Here is a 13,237-nt window from a genome sequence, read left to right as displayed (position 1 = left end):
GCTGCCCTCCAAACATATGTTTATACTTGTAGAGAACTACCAATCTGGTCCTTAATCTGAGAAACTTCTCTTCCCCAAGATCTATGGTGAGTATAGAGACTTATAAATACAATAGTGTTTAGAATAGGTGACAGTTTCATGATCAGGTTTGAAAGGACATTCATAATGATACCTTTAAGATTCAGGGAATGTTGGAGCTAGAAGGGAGAGAGAAGGGCAGACAAATAACTTCTTTAGAGCAATGCAAATATATTGCAATCATGAACTCTTAACAACCACAGATGGCTGCAATCAGCATAAGAATAAACACTTAAAAAGCCAGTCATGTATGGAGGATGGGCTCCAGGGATACTGACTCTCTCTGCTGCAATATATCCTGCAGCAACTTACGGGAAGGGAAAGTCATTGACTTGAGTTTTGTAACTATTGGAAACCATGCAAGTTTTCCTTACATATTCCAAAATTAGAGGTCAGATGGATTGCCCAGTTTAAGTAAATAAACAATAATTTTAAAATTATTTTAAATTTTAAAAAGTGATGAATTTGGGAAATTAACAAGTGAGCATAGATGAGGTAAGAGATATAAAACAAGGGCTGGGAGAGTCAGTAAGCAGAATGCATTGCATGCAGATACGGGACTATGGAAGAACTAGTTTCTAACTCAGTCATCATTAGCAATAGGGTGTTAACAATAAGGGAAGATACAAATTAGCTTTGATTTTTTAGAAAGAACTCTAAAGGGGTACAAAAGAAATAAATAACAACAGAATGCTAAACTTAGTTTGAAGAATGCTATTTCCTAATGAGAAAGATTATTATATTACAAGAATCTAGAAACATGTATATGAGTATAGAAATATGCCTTAGAAGCCAAGATAGTCAAATGGAACAGAAATGATATACTCAGTTCTAGCTCCTCTTAAAATAATATATCTCTGAGTAGGGGGAATTTAGTCAGTATTAAATCAGTAAAATGATAGAAAACCAGAAAAATTCAACAGACGGGAAGCCAAATCTGAAATAATCTCCAAAGTGTTCCAGTATCTAAGAAATATAAAAGTTGATAGCAAGATGAAATCTTGCCAGACAAAATTGGAGTGAGAAGCTCTGAGAAGGGAGGGCTCCTGCATGCCCGCCTGAGAGAAGGACATTCTCAAGGACTTTCTCCATGCTCCAAGGCATCTCACTCTACTTAGCCCATACTTTGCACATTTCATAGCCATGCACAGGTCTTCCACAGCAATAGTACTCAAACTCAGGTTTCCCTCCAAGACCAATGCCTCTGCATCCAGTCACTGGTATAAAAAATCTCTCTTGTGTGGCCCCCTCAAGTACTTTTTCTCTTTCGAGGGCTTCCTTTAAGAGGCCTGCATTTTACAATTATGTGTGAATTATCACTGCTATTGCAAATTAAATATAACTATTCTTGGGAGAATCTGTTATTAGGGTGACAAAAGTCTTTATGAGCAGCTTCAGACAAATATGACAAAGAATTTGGAGTAATGGCAATACACTGACCACCTATAACTATCTGGGAAGATTCTATAATGTAGTTTTAGAAGATCCAGTGATATTTCTAATGAAAGACATCAAAGCATGACTTAAAAGTATATATAGAACAATTTGTTGAACTCCAAATGTGCTAGAGTTAAAGGACCACGAGGAGGTGGAAAGTTTTAATAAATAAATTATTTAATTTAAAAAAAGGACCATGAGGATATAGGTTCTTAGGTCCTTTGTTTGTTTATTTGTTTGTTTTTTCAAGACTGGATTTCTCTCTGTAACGTTGGAACCTGTCCTGGAACTCACTCTGTAGATCAAGCTGGCCTTGAACTCACATAAATCTGCCTGCCTCTGTCTCCCAAGTGCTAGAATTAAGGACATGTGCCACTATCTCCCGGCAGGATATAGGTTCTTATTAAGGCAAAAATGTTTGCAACTAAAATCTTAGTTCAAGGCTAGGAAAGGTGAGGTGAGAAGAGCAGAGAAATTACAAATAGCTTCCCTGAACTCCTTCGTCAAATGTTATACTTAGAAGGTTGCCTCTGTGGAGCTATCCAATGGAAAAAAAAAAAGAAACAAGGGAGATGAAGGCACTTGGGCACCTTTATGAAAATACGAACTACTCTTTATCTCTTTTCACTGAAAAGAGAATCTGGAACAAGACTTGTACTTCTACATAATGAACTCGTGCATCTGGAAATAAAGCAGAGATTTAAATACAGAAGGCAGGCAGTTTAGTGCTGTGCAAACCTCTGCTTATTCAGACAGTACTAAGTGTAGTACCAACAGTGTCTGCTTCAGCATAATGATGCACCCTCACAAGTGGAATGGAAATCTTGTCAAAGAACCTCATGGTGGGCAGTGGTGGGGCAAGCCTTTAATCCCAGCACTCAGAAGGCAGAGGCAGGCAGATCTCTATGAGTTTGAGACCTGCCTGGTCTACCAAGCATGTTCTAGGATAGTCAAAGCTACACAGTGAATCCCTGTTTTGAAAAACCAAAAGAAGAAAAAAAAAACAAGGAAGAAAGAAAGAAAGAAAGAAAGAAAGAAAGAAAGAAAGAAAGAGAGTTTCATGAAAAGTTTATCTCTCTTTTTCTTTTGCATTCTGTGTGAGAATTCAAGAACATACTGGCCACATGCCAGAACTTTAATTCTCCATGCCAGACTTAAGAATAACTACAAATAAAAGTCTGTATACATACATTTTTCAAGTGTTCTAGCAGTACAATACAATCCCTAAACTGCTTCAGTCCTGCACATACAGACAAAATAGAAAGAATTGAAAAGAAATTAAGAAGAAGCTGTTTTGATTATTAGAGATTAGAAAGTCTCCTCAAAGTTGCATACAATTATCAAAGACAAATGAATTCTTCTATGGTAGCTTTCATTGAATATATGTCTACAAAATTCAGACTTTCCATTTTGATATAAATAATGTTTATGCTTTCCACAGTGAACAATATATTTTCCTACAGTAATCTCTGAAATCTCCAGAAAAAAAGATGGAGCCCCAACAATGATTTCTCCTGGTTCATATGAAGCCATTGAGCTGATAGCACCACTCAAAAATCAGTTTTCAACTACAAACTGCTCAAGATGATTCCAACTTGGCTAGCTGAGATGGCCTTGTATTGACAAATTCACTTCAGACATATCTGTTTTTACCAGTCCCTAGGAATATCAATACACTCTTTAAAAGAATCCGAACAGGATAATTCTCTGCCAGAGCTAATTATGATATGTACTAGTGCCACTCTTTTAAGAAACATATTTTAGAAGCGGGAAGGTATTTTATTATTTGAAAGGCTAATTTGAAAGGAAATATTTCCATAATTTCTTTTGCAGAATGTTTGTTTACTGATACATAGAAACACCAGTGATCTTTGTAAATTCATTTTGTATCCAGAAACATCACTGGAAGAGCTAATCATTCCAGGCTGTTTTGTACTGCAATGTTGGAGATCTCTTACGTTTATCTTGTCATCTGCCAATAGGGAGTATTTGCCTTCCTTTCTTATTTGTACCATCCCTTCAGTTTCCTTTTCTTTTCTTGTTGCTGTAGCTACTTTGAGATTTCATTTTACACTAACCAGTCCAAATGGGTAAGATCAAGTAAACAACTGTTATCAAATGCTGTAAGCATCTTTGGAAAGAGGAGTCCTCATTCCTGGTTACTGGGATTACAAATCAGCATGCCACTATATAAACCAATATGGAAAATTCTCAGATAACTAAAAATAAACCTATCATACGATTTAGCTGAATTACCTCTTGTAATACACCCAAATCATACAATATCCCATTGTAGACATATTGGCTTATCCATGTTTGTTACACTTTATTCATAACAGCAAGGAAATAAAAAAACTTAAATATCCTATAACTGGTAATGAATAATAAAAACATGTTACATATACACAAGTTGTCTTCTTATATGCATATAAAATTATGATGTTAACTAGTATATGCTTCAATCTAGGAACACTAAAGAATATCCTTTTCACATATAAGTACAACTATGTATGTAAATATTTAATGATATATGATTTCACATTTGCTATTTTTATCATTTTATGTCAAAGGCAAAATCACTTTTCTTTTAAATCAATTCATGAAAGTAACTTTATAAATTTTTATTTTTAATCATTTATTTAAATTATTTTCCATACAGTAGATTTTGATCATATTCTTTCTCCTCTTCCAATTCCTCCCAGATACTCCCAGCCTTCCTAACTACTCACTTGATGTTCTTTCTCACTCAAAAAAAAGGACAGAAAAAAAGTGAAAATAAAAAAAAATTCCAAAGATGAAGAATATAAAAAGGAAATACACACACAAAAATAAAGCAAACAAACATGAATATTATTTTGTGGAGGACAGCTACTCCTAGGCATGGGGGCTGCTTTGAAGTTTGGTTGATATATTCAGTAGCACTGCAAGCTTTTAAGTTTTGAATATGTGTGTTTTTATCTGAGCAAATATTGAGGTTAGGTAGCTAGTAAGGGACTGGAGAAGAGGTAGATCTTTGAAGAAGGGATACAAATACAATATTATAAAGAAACATTATAATAGGGGAATTATATGAAGGGGCAGTTGGGGGAAAAGCACAAAGAAGGGAATGTGAGGCTGGTCAACTAACACTAAATACCCTTTAAAAATCAACACAACTTTGAATTTTCTGATTTATAATTTAACATTTGTAATTATGAACATGCTTGAGTTAATGTGTTTTAAAGGTAAAAGAATAATGTATAGAATTACTTTATATATAAAAATGTCCAAATTTCCTCATATTTTTTGTTGAAAAACTACACTTTGATTATGAGATTGACTTTTTCTTTTTCAAAAGATTTTTGTCATATCTGTAAGACATTATTTTTGAGTTTCAAGTTCAAATCCGATGATGTCCTTTTACCTCTGGTACAGATTGAACATTCTGTACCTAAAATATTTTAGATGAGATGTATTTCAGAATTGGAATTACATAGTAGTTTGTGCTTCCAAACATAGACTGATGGTAATTTTTGTGCAGTATTATCTCATAATTCTGTGCATAAAATTGTTTCATTGTATAAAGATTTCCAAATATGGTATCACATCAGTATTCTATGAATGTTGACTTTTGGATCATTTTAAATTTGAGATTTATGGATGGTAGAGTCCTAATTTGACCTGTGCTTTCTGGATCATGATGGTACAGTAAATTTGGATTGGAAAAGCATCTATCTCCAACTTTTCTCTTCTCGTTTTTTTTAAAATGTTTTATTGATTCTTTGTTAATTTCAGATCAATCACACTTATCTTTTCACCCCCCCCCATATATGCCTGCTGCCTTTGCAATACCCCTCAAAAAGTGGTATTAATAAAAAATAAAAATAAGGGAAACAAATCTCACCACAAATGTTGCAGTGTGTCTCAGTGTGTCACACAGTAGACCATTTTTGCCTAAACAGCTTGACTTGCAAGTGTTCATTGCAATTCATCATTGATCTGGTTCAAGGACTCTGGCTTCTAATACACTCTCAATACTGAATCCTCACCTGAACTTCTCTTGGATATCCTTTTGTTGTCCAATGTTGGCTCTGCATGTTTGGCCCCTTCTTGTGCTCCAGCAATTCTTAAATTGGGTAGATATTAGGGTGGTATCAAAGTTCTAGATCTGGGCCTGAGAGGTATTTGAATTGGTCAGCAAGCCCACTCACCTGCCCCCCTGCCACTTGGGCCATCTCTCCCACTTTCCCCAGGTAAGTGGCCAGGCCAGCTTTCCTGTGTGCTGAAGCCAACAAGGAACTGGGCCAGTTCTTGTAATGGTTGAGATAAGCTCTTCTGTATCCACAACTATAGGGACAATTCTCCCATACTACCCAGGCATTGGATGTGTGTGGGGTAGGCATAGGGCCAGTTCTCCTGTGTTCACTTTTGCAGGGTTATCTTTCCCATTTGCATACCACCAGGGACCCCTGTATTGTGATACTCAGGCAAGGCCCAGTGCCAGCTCTTGATGAATATGATGGCCGGCACTGGGTGGGCCAGATCACCCACTTTCATTCCTTAGAGGCCAGATCTCTAACACTGCCCAGATAAGGTTCAGGACCAGATCTCCCACACTCACACCTGTAGGGGCAGTTTAACGTGTGCCCATGCCTCCAGAAGGGCTTGTTTGGAGCTTTTATCCAAGGGCTAAAACCAGTGAAGGAGGGGTCATCTCTGTGCAGCCCTGAGACATCAACATGACCTGAGAAAGCAGCCTGAATGAGAGGCCTCTTTATGGACTTGAGTGGAAAGAAAGGCTACAGGCATTAATCAAGATCCCTACTGGCGCAGGACCACAGACCAGACCAGACATGGCTCCCAGAGGAGGCAAGGGCTGGGACATCTCCACAACCTAGTAAGACAGTACAAGCTACACATATCTAGCTATTGCTCACCACACTCATGTCTCAGGTTCTGCCTCTCTTTATAGTACACACACCATTCCACTACTCTTTCTCTCCCATCTCTCCACCATGTACTTTCTCACAATACTGGTGCCCATCCCACCCACACCACGAGGGACTCTCTGGTGTGGTGTCTCTCATGCGTGGTCCACTGCTAATATGCTAGAAGAAAACTTTGAAGTTGTCAGTCTCTACAGAGGCTTCTCTATTATGATTTGGGATTTCCCTCTGTATGCTGTGATTACCATTGTTAAATAAAGGAACTGCTTTGGGTCTATAGCAGAGCTGTAGGAGAACAGAGATAGGTGGGGAAAACTAAGCTGAATGCTGGGAGAAAGAGGGCAGAGGCAAGGAGAAGCCATGGAGTTGCCACCGGAGACAAATGTGCTGAAATTTTGGTGATAGGCCACAACCTTGTGGTGATACACTGATTAATGGAGATGGGTTAAATTAAGATGTAAGAGTTAGCAAATAAGAAGTGAGAGCTAATGGCACCAAGCAGTGATTTAATTAATACAGTTTCTGTGTTATTATTTTGAGGTTAGGTGGCTGGGAACTAACTAGTAGTCTTCTTACTACAAACTGGTGTGCCAACGTGGTGGACTAGATCCACATAAAACCTGAGAGAGCTTGGGAAGAAATTATAGACACTAAATAAACAAACAAACAAAGTTTAGCAGCATCTCCCCCCAAATGGGCTGTGCTTGCTGGCAGAATGCTGCCATTCTCTTAAGAGAGGTTTTCCTGATTCAATGGTAGCAGAAAAAACAAAAGCTGTGGCCATTTTGAAATGCTGGCTTTCTGGGTCATGCTGCCAGAGTGACCTCTGGTTCTTTCAGGAGACTGATCATTTGAATGGGGTTTGTGACCAACATGCTATGGCTTGCTTGATGGCACCATGGACCGGCTGTATGCCTAGAGATGGAGTGTTGTGCATGGCTTTCACAAGCAGCAAGCAACTCTGCCATGCTGGGCTGTGCAGAGCAGGTAGGCAAGGCCATAGTTCCCTTAGCAATGGTGCAGCTTAAATTTTTAAGAAGTGTTTAGCATTTTAAGGAGTGTTCCTGGAGAGTAAAGAATTACAGACACACAATAGGACAGATTCAGACATAAAAGACCTCTAGATGGGTCACAATGTTGGATAAATGTATGTAGGCTTGGGAGAGAGAAGAAAAAGAATATAGATAATTATAAAAGGAAGCAAATGGTTTAAGAATAGGTAAAGTCCTAGTATGTCTATTTCTCTTAGACATTTGTATGTTTGCTTCTGTTTAAAAATTGTTCATAACATCTACAATATCAGTTGTAGTAGCACAAAATTTCTACCATTGTTCATAGCATTCCTTGTCTTTTACTATCTGGGGTACACCCCTTCTCTCTTTCTCTCTCTTTTCATATTGTTCATATGTTTTCTCATTTAGCATAAAGTATATAGGGATTTATCAGCGATGTCAGCTTCATCTTCACAGAAGAGATTCTGACTCTTTTTATATAAAAAATGTTCTATCTTGTACCTTCTTTGAATTACAATAATAGCTTCTACATATTTAAGTTATTTTGATCTATGTTTTAAATTATGCATTTATTTCCATTACTTTAGGTTCAAATAATCCTCTCTTTTCTGATATGAAAATTTATTGTAGATTATTCACTTTAGGTCTTTCTTCTATTATATACATTTAATGCTATAAATTTCCTGTGAAGAATGGATTCCTACATTATACAAATACAAATTGTGCTTTCGTTTAATTTCAAAGAGTTGCAGTTTCTTTTGAGATTTCTTTGACTCATATATAATGTGAAAATAATTTGACCTTCCAATATTTGCATATTGCCCAACTATGTTTCTGTGTGGCTTTAATCTGCTATTCCCCGACAGAGTTCTCTGTATATGTTCTATGCTTTCTATTCTGTGAAGAGTTTTTTTTTTTTTCCTGTGGACAGTAATGTGGTTTATCTTGCTGAATGTCCCATGTAATCTTGAGAAGAATGTATATTCTTCTCTGTTTGGATAAACTAGTCTACCAATACTAATTGTATCCAGATGACTGATCATGCTGTTCAGATAAACTTTATTTTTACTGATTTTCTGCTTATCTGCTCTAGCAATTACAGATGAAGGAATGTTGAAATCTCTAACTATGAAGGACAATTTTTCCATACACATTATAGATTTTTCTGTCTTCTGAGAAATTGATCGCTTTATCATTGTGTAATGTCCTTCTTCATAACTGATAATTTTCCTCCTTGAAGGTGGCTTTGTCTGAAATTAATAGAACTATGATCCTTCACTTTGACTTGGGTTAGAATGATAGATCTGTTAACATATCTTTCTTTATATGTAAAGTAGACATTTTAGATAATTGACATGTGAAGGAGGGGGATTGTTCCACCTTCTGTAAGTCTCCTGAACTAAACTGGCAAGAACAGATTAAATAGAAAAAACTCATAAATGTTGTTACACTATGTAGACAACCTCATTAAGTAATTATCCAATAATTCATTATGAGCCTGAATTTTTTGAGTTTTTTCGAAATAGAAGAGGACAAGTCATTCGGCATTAGAAAATTTGGGGTGGGAGGAGCAGGTGATTTCTAGGAATATTCAATGCCCTGCCATCTCTGTGACAAATCTTATTTTTCCCACTGGAAATTACTACCTTTTATGAATAATTCATACAGCCTAAGAAATAATCTTACGTTCGTTAAATTACTGGTATGGTGTTTATTTGGGATTATATAGCATGCCTTAGAATAGTTTGCTTCTGTAGATTTCTTTGTAATATTTTTGTATGGGCCTGTTAAAGAAATTTCATCTAGTCAGTATTAGCAAAATACAGTTTCAAACACTTTAAAGTATTGATTTCTATTTCGTATATACATTTGCGGTTAGATCTTATCAATAGTTTTGTCCTACCTGTAGGGAAATCTGAGTGAAAAAAGTAAATAATATTTAAGAGATTAGTTACCATACGGTGACTCCAGTTTTGCACTCCAGGACCTCACCTTAAGGCTCAAACACTTATCATCCTAATTATGGTATCTTCTATAATAAGAACTCTAATGGAGTGTTTGCACCAATAGATTACTGATGAACCAATATTTCTTCTACTACAGACAAAACCACTCATTCAGTTTATTTCCTCAGGAACCGTCAATACAAAAGAAATTCTAGGACATTATAACTATAATTCATCTTTTATCTATATGCAAATAACTATTAAAATTTATTGTAAAGTACCCTCAGAGCTTAAAAGGAGGCAGGAAGTTATATTTCTGCGCTGAAGGGCGTCTTCTCTCAATAAAGTCACATTTTCCTCTACTTAGGAGTGACATCACTGATGCATATTAATTCAATTGAAAGCTGTCACTATATCCTAGAATCTACTAATATTTTCTTAATTCATGTAAGTAGTAGCTCACAATTCTGTCATACTACTTAATACCAAGTCATTCATTAGAAAGGACATTCAGACTGTCACTGTGAAACCTGTATCCAAAAGGTCAAAAATGGTAATAAATTAGAATGATGATTTTGACAATTAGAATGTGTGATTGGCAATTAAGCCTCATTGATCAATTTCACACATTTCTAGAAGTAATTTAGCTATAGCTTATGTATAGGTACATGTATATTCAAATTCATTTATTTATATAGTGCATGTTGTATAAGGAAAACTGCAGGAATCAGAAATCCTGGAATAGCAGAAGCTACTCAGGTACCTGTTTCCTGACATCAGTATTATGAAAACATTTCTGCAATGCCAAATAAACACCAAAAGGAAAGTAAATAAAATCTCAGAGAAAAACTCAGTCTTTCAGAGTATTTATGTGGGCCAGTGAAAATTTCTACCTCTAAGTTAATATTTTTCTGATCAGTGTGTATTAGCAGAAGTTGGACACACACACAACCATTGCTCACAATTCAAGCCTACCAACATTAGTTACCGAACCTTGAAGCCTTGATGAGGGAGCATCACCATGGTCATTTTCCTCAAAATATTTCAATTATCAAAAAAATAAATACATGTGAATCAGATCGATGTGGTAGTTTCAAGTGCGATAGTTTCAAGAGAAAGTAATAGAATATAGACATTTGTGTGTGTGCCTCTGAGTTGCTACTGTGAATTTGTAGTCTCCATAAAATTTAAATGTAATTATTTTTAAAGTATTCCAAAATATCAGATATACTTTGGACATATTTTTGGATTTCTGAACAAAATAGGCACAACTTTATTCAGCATAACCGATTTTAGTCAGAAATATGATCATGTTAAAGAAAGAAATGCATTACTGTAAGAAGGCTATTATAATAGTGCATAGAGACAAGTTGTAACACCATTGTTGTTTCTCATGACCACATCTGCAGTAGAAAAGAAAAGTCACATGAGGTGTTGTGGTGGCTATGGGAGGCTATATTCCAACCTCCAAAGCACAGCCTCTCCTTCTGAAATTTCAGACAGCCTTATAGCTTCAGTGGTTTTTGCTTAGCTCTAGCATCAGCATTTGAGGAAAAAATTTCTAGGCGTGAAAAATTTGTTCAACAGTTCATTCCACACAATTCATGGGGCATTGGTAACGGAACCATGTAACTTCCCTTGCTACTAGTGTCAACAGCACACAACTGAATACCAGCTATTTATTGAGAAAGCAGAATAATTGTTTAGATTACACAATGGGAAGATTATGAGAATTTCTCCTAATATAGAAAGTAGATAAAATCACACTAAAGAAAAATAAGGGAAAACAGAACAATGGAAAATGGCCTACAGCAAAGAAATAAGAAAAAAAATACATGTCATCAGTGTGCCAGAGGGAGTTACAAAAACCTTGGTGTTTGTACCAATGTCTGACCAGGTGATCTGTAAGTACTTTTTAAATTTCTTTTTTTTCTTTATTTTATTAAACTATACATGTTTCTCTGCTCCTCTCCCTTCCTTCCCTCTTCAACCCTCTCCCAAGGTTCCCATGTTCCCAATATACTCAGATCTTGTCTTTTTCTACTTCCCATGTAAATTAGATCCATATATGTCATTGTTGACTAGGTTCTCTGGGATTGTGATTTATCGGCTGTTTTTCTTTGCTTTATATTTAAAAACCACTTATGAGTGAGAACAAATGATAATTGTCTCTCTGTGTCTGGGTAACCTCACTCAAGCATGATGTTTTCTCGATCAATCCATTTGCCTGCAAATTTCAAGATGTCATTATTTTTTTTCTGCTCTGTAGTACTCCACTGTGTAAACGTACCACATTTTCCTTATCCATTCTTTGGTCGAGGAGCATTTAGGTTGTTTCTAGGTTCTGGCCATGACAGACAATGCTGCTCTGAATATAGTTGAGCACATGTCCTTGTGGTATGTTTGAGCATCCGTAAGTACATTAAAGTGAGGAGATGCAACTCATTTTAAAAAGAGAAGGTACAGAAAGCCCAAAGGCTATCTTGAAGAATTTATAAAGCTATTTTATGAAAGATAAAGTAGACTTCTCTGAATGAATCAAAGACTTACAGAAGAACACGTTTGAAGAGACAATTTCCTGTGTGTGTTTGCAGATCATCATACATGTGTGTGTGTGTGTGTGTGTTTATGAATGTGAAAGAAAAAAATTAAAATAGGATATCTCATTATAACCCAGAGTGGCACTAAGGTTGCATCTCTGTCTGAACCACAAGTATACAGGTTATAGTACCACACATGACAAAGTTTTGTGTTTGTGTGTGTGTGTGTGTGTTCTAAAATTACAAGGCATTCCTTCAGTTCGCTGAGTATGCATTTGATTATCCTGATGATAGACAAGGCCTGGAATTTAACAGTGCCCAATAAAAATTTTGTACTCATGCAACTAGACTGAATATGATGGGAAACAGATGCTGGAAATCTTATTATCTCACAACGATTGAATTACAGTATAAGTCCTGTGGAGGAAAGGCACCCAGTATTGTAAATATTTTGATAAAGCTATCAAGAGTCAAAAAAAGATTATTTGAAAATGTGATAACAAAGCTAGAGTGTAATTATATGATAAGCAGTTAGAGAGACCTGAACAGAGATTGATGTATCACTGAGCACTGAAAATAGTAGGCAAACATTTTGTACAGCAAAGAAATAAATCACCTCAGAGAACAAAGGAATGACGACAATGACAGAAAGATCAGAAAGGGGGTGGGTCGGGCTAATGAACATAAAAGAGTTCATGGTACCTTACATGGGCCACAGAATATATCTTTAATGGTGAGGACTTAGTGGTGCATGACCAGGTACCAAAAGTCATCTTGCTTCCTCATGAGTTATCATGCTCAGTCCAAACAGCCAATGGAATGTGTCAATGACAGTCACTTGTCTAACCAGTGATTCACAATCAACCCTATTAATGTGGACACTGCTAAACTCTCCACAATAGATGAGGCAAGGTTTGGGCATTGTGAATGGTGACTCTTATAACTATATAATCTATATTTGTATAGGAAGCTTGATATCTTTTGTAGTTTACTAACTATTATTTGGTAATTTAGGTGTTGTATTACTTCAGTAGTTCCTGTACAATGCTAAATAGTGTGAAAATATTGGACCTTATTTATATTTCTATTTATTTTAAGAGGACAAAATTTTCTTCCTTAAATATTAAAACACATTTTTTTTTCAATTTATTAAATGCATTTTCTGAATGATAACTTATTTAAAATTTTCATATTTTGATACAGAAATGCATATTCAATTTTTTGTTCTTTTCTTAGATGATAAAGATTGCTCTTATCAAATGTGGTGTGCTCTTCTACATAAAGAAGAAGCGGGATGG

This window comes from Microtus pennsylvanicus, chromosome 7, assembly GCF_037038515.1.
Source record: "Microtus pennsylvanicus isolate mMicPen1 chromosome 7, mMicPen1.hap1, whole genome shotgun sequence".
NCBI classification, from domain to species: domain Eukaryota; kingdom Metazoa; phylum Chordata; class Mammalia; order Rodentia; family Cricetidae; genus Microtus; species Microtus pennsylvanicus.
This window is presented reverse-complemented; position numbering follows the sequence as displayed.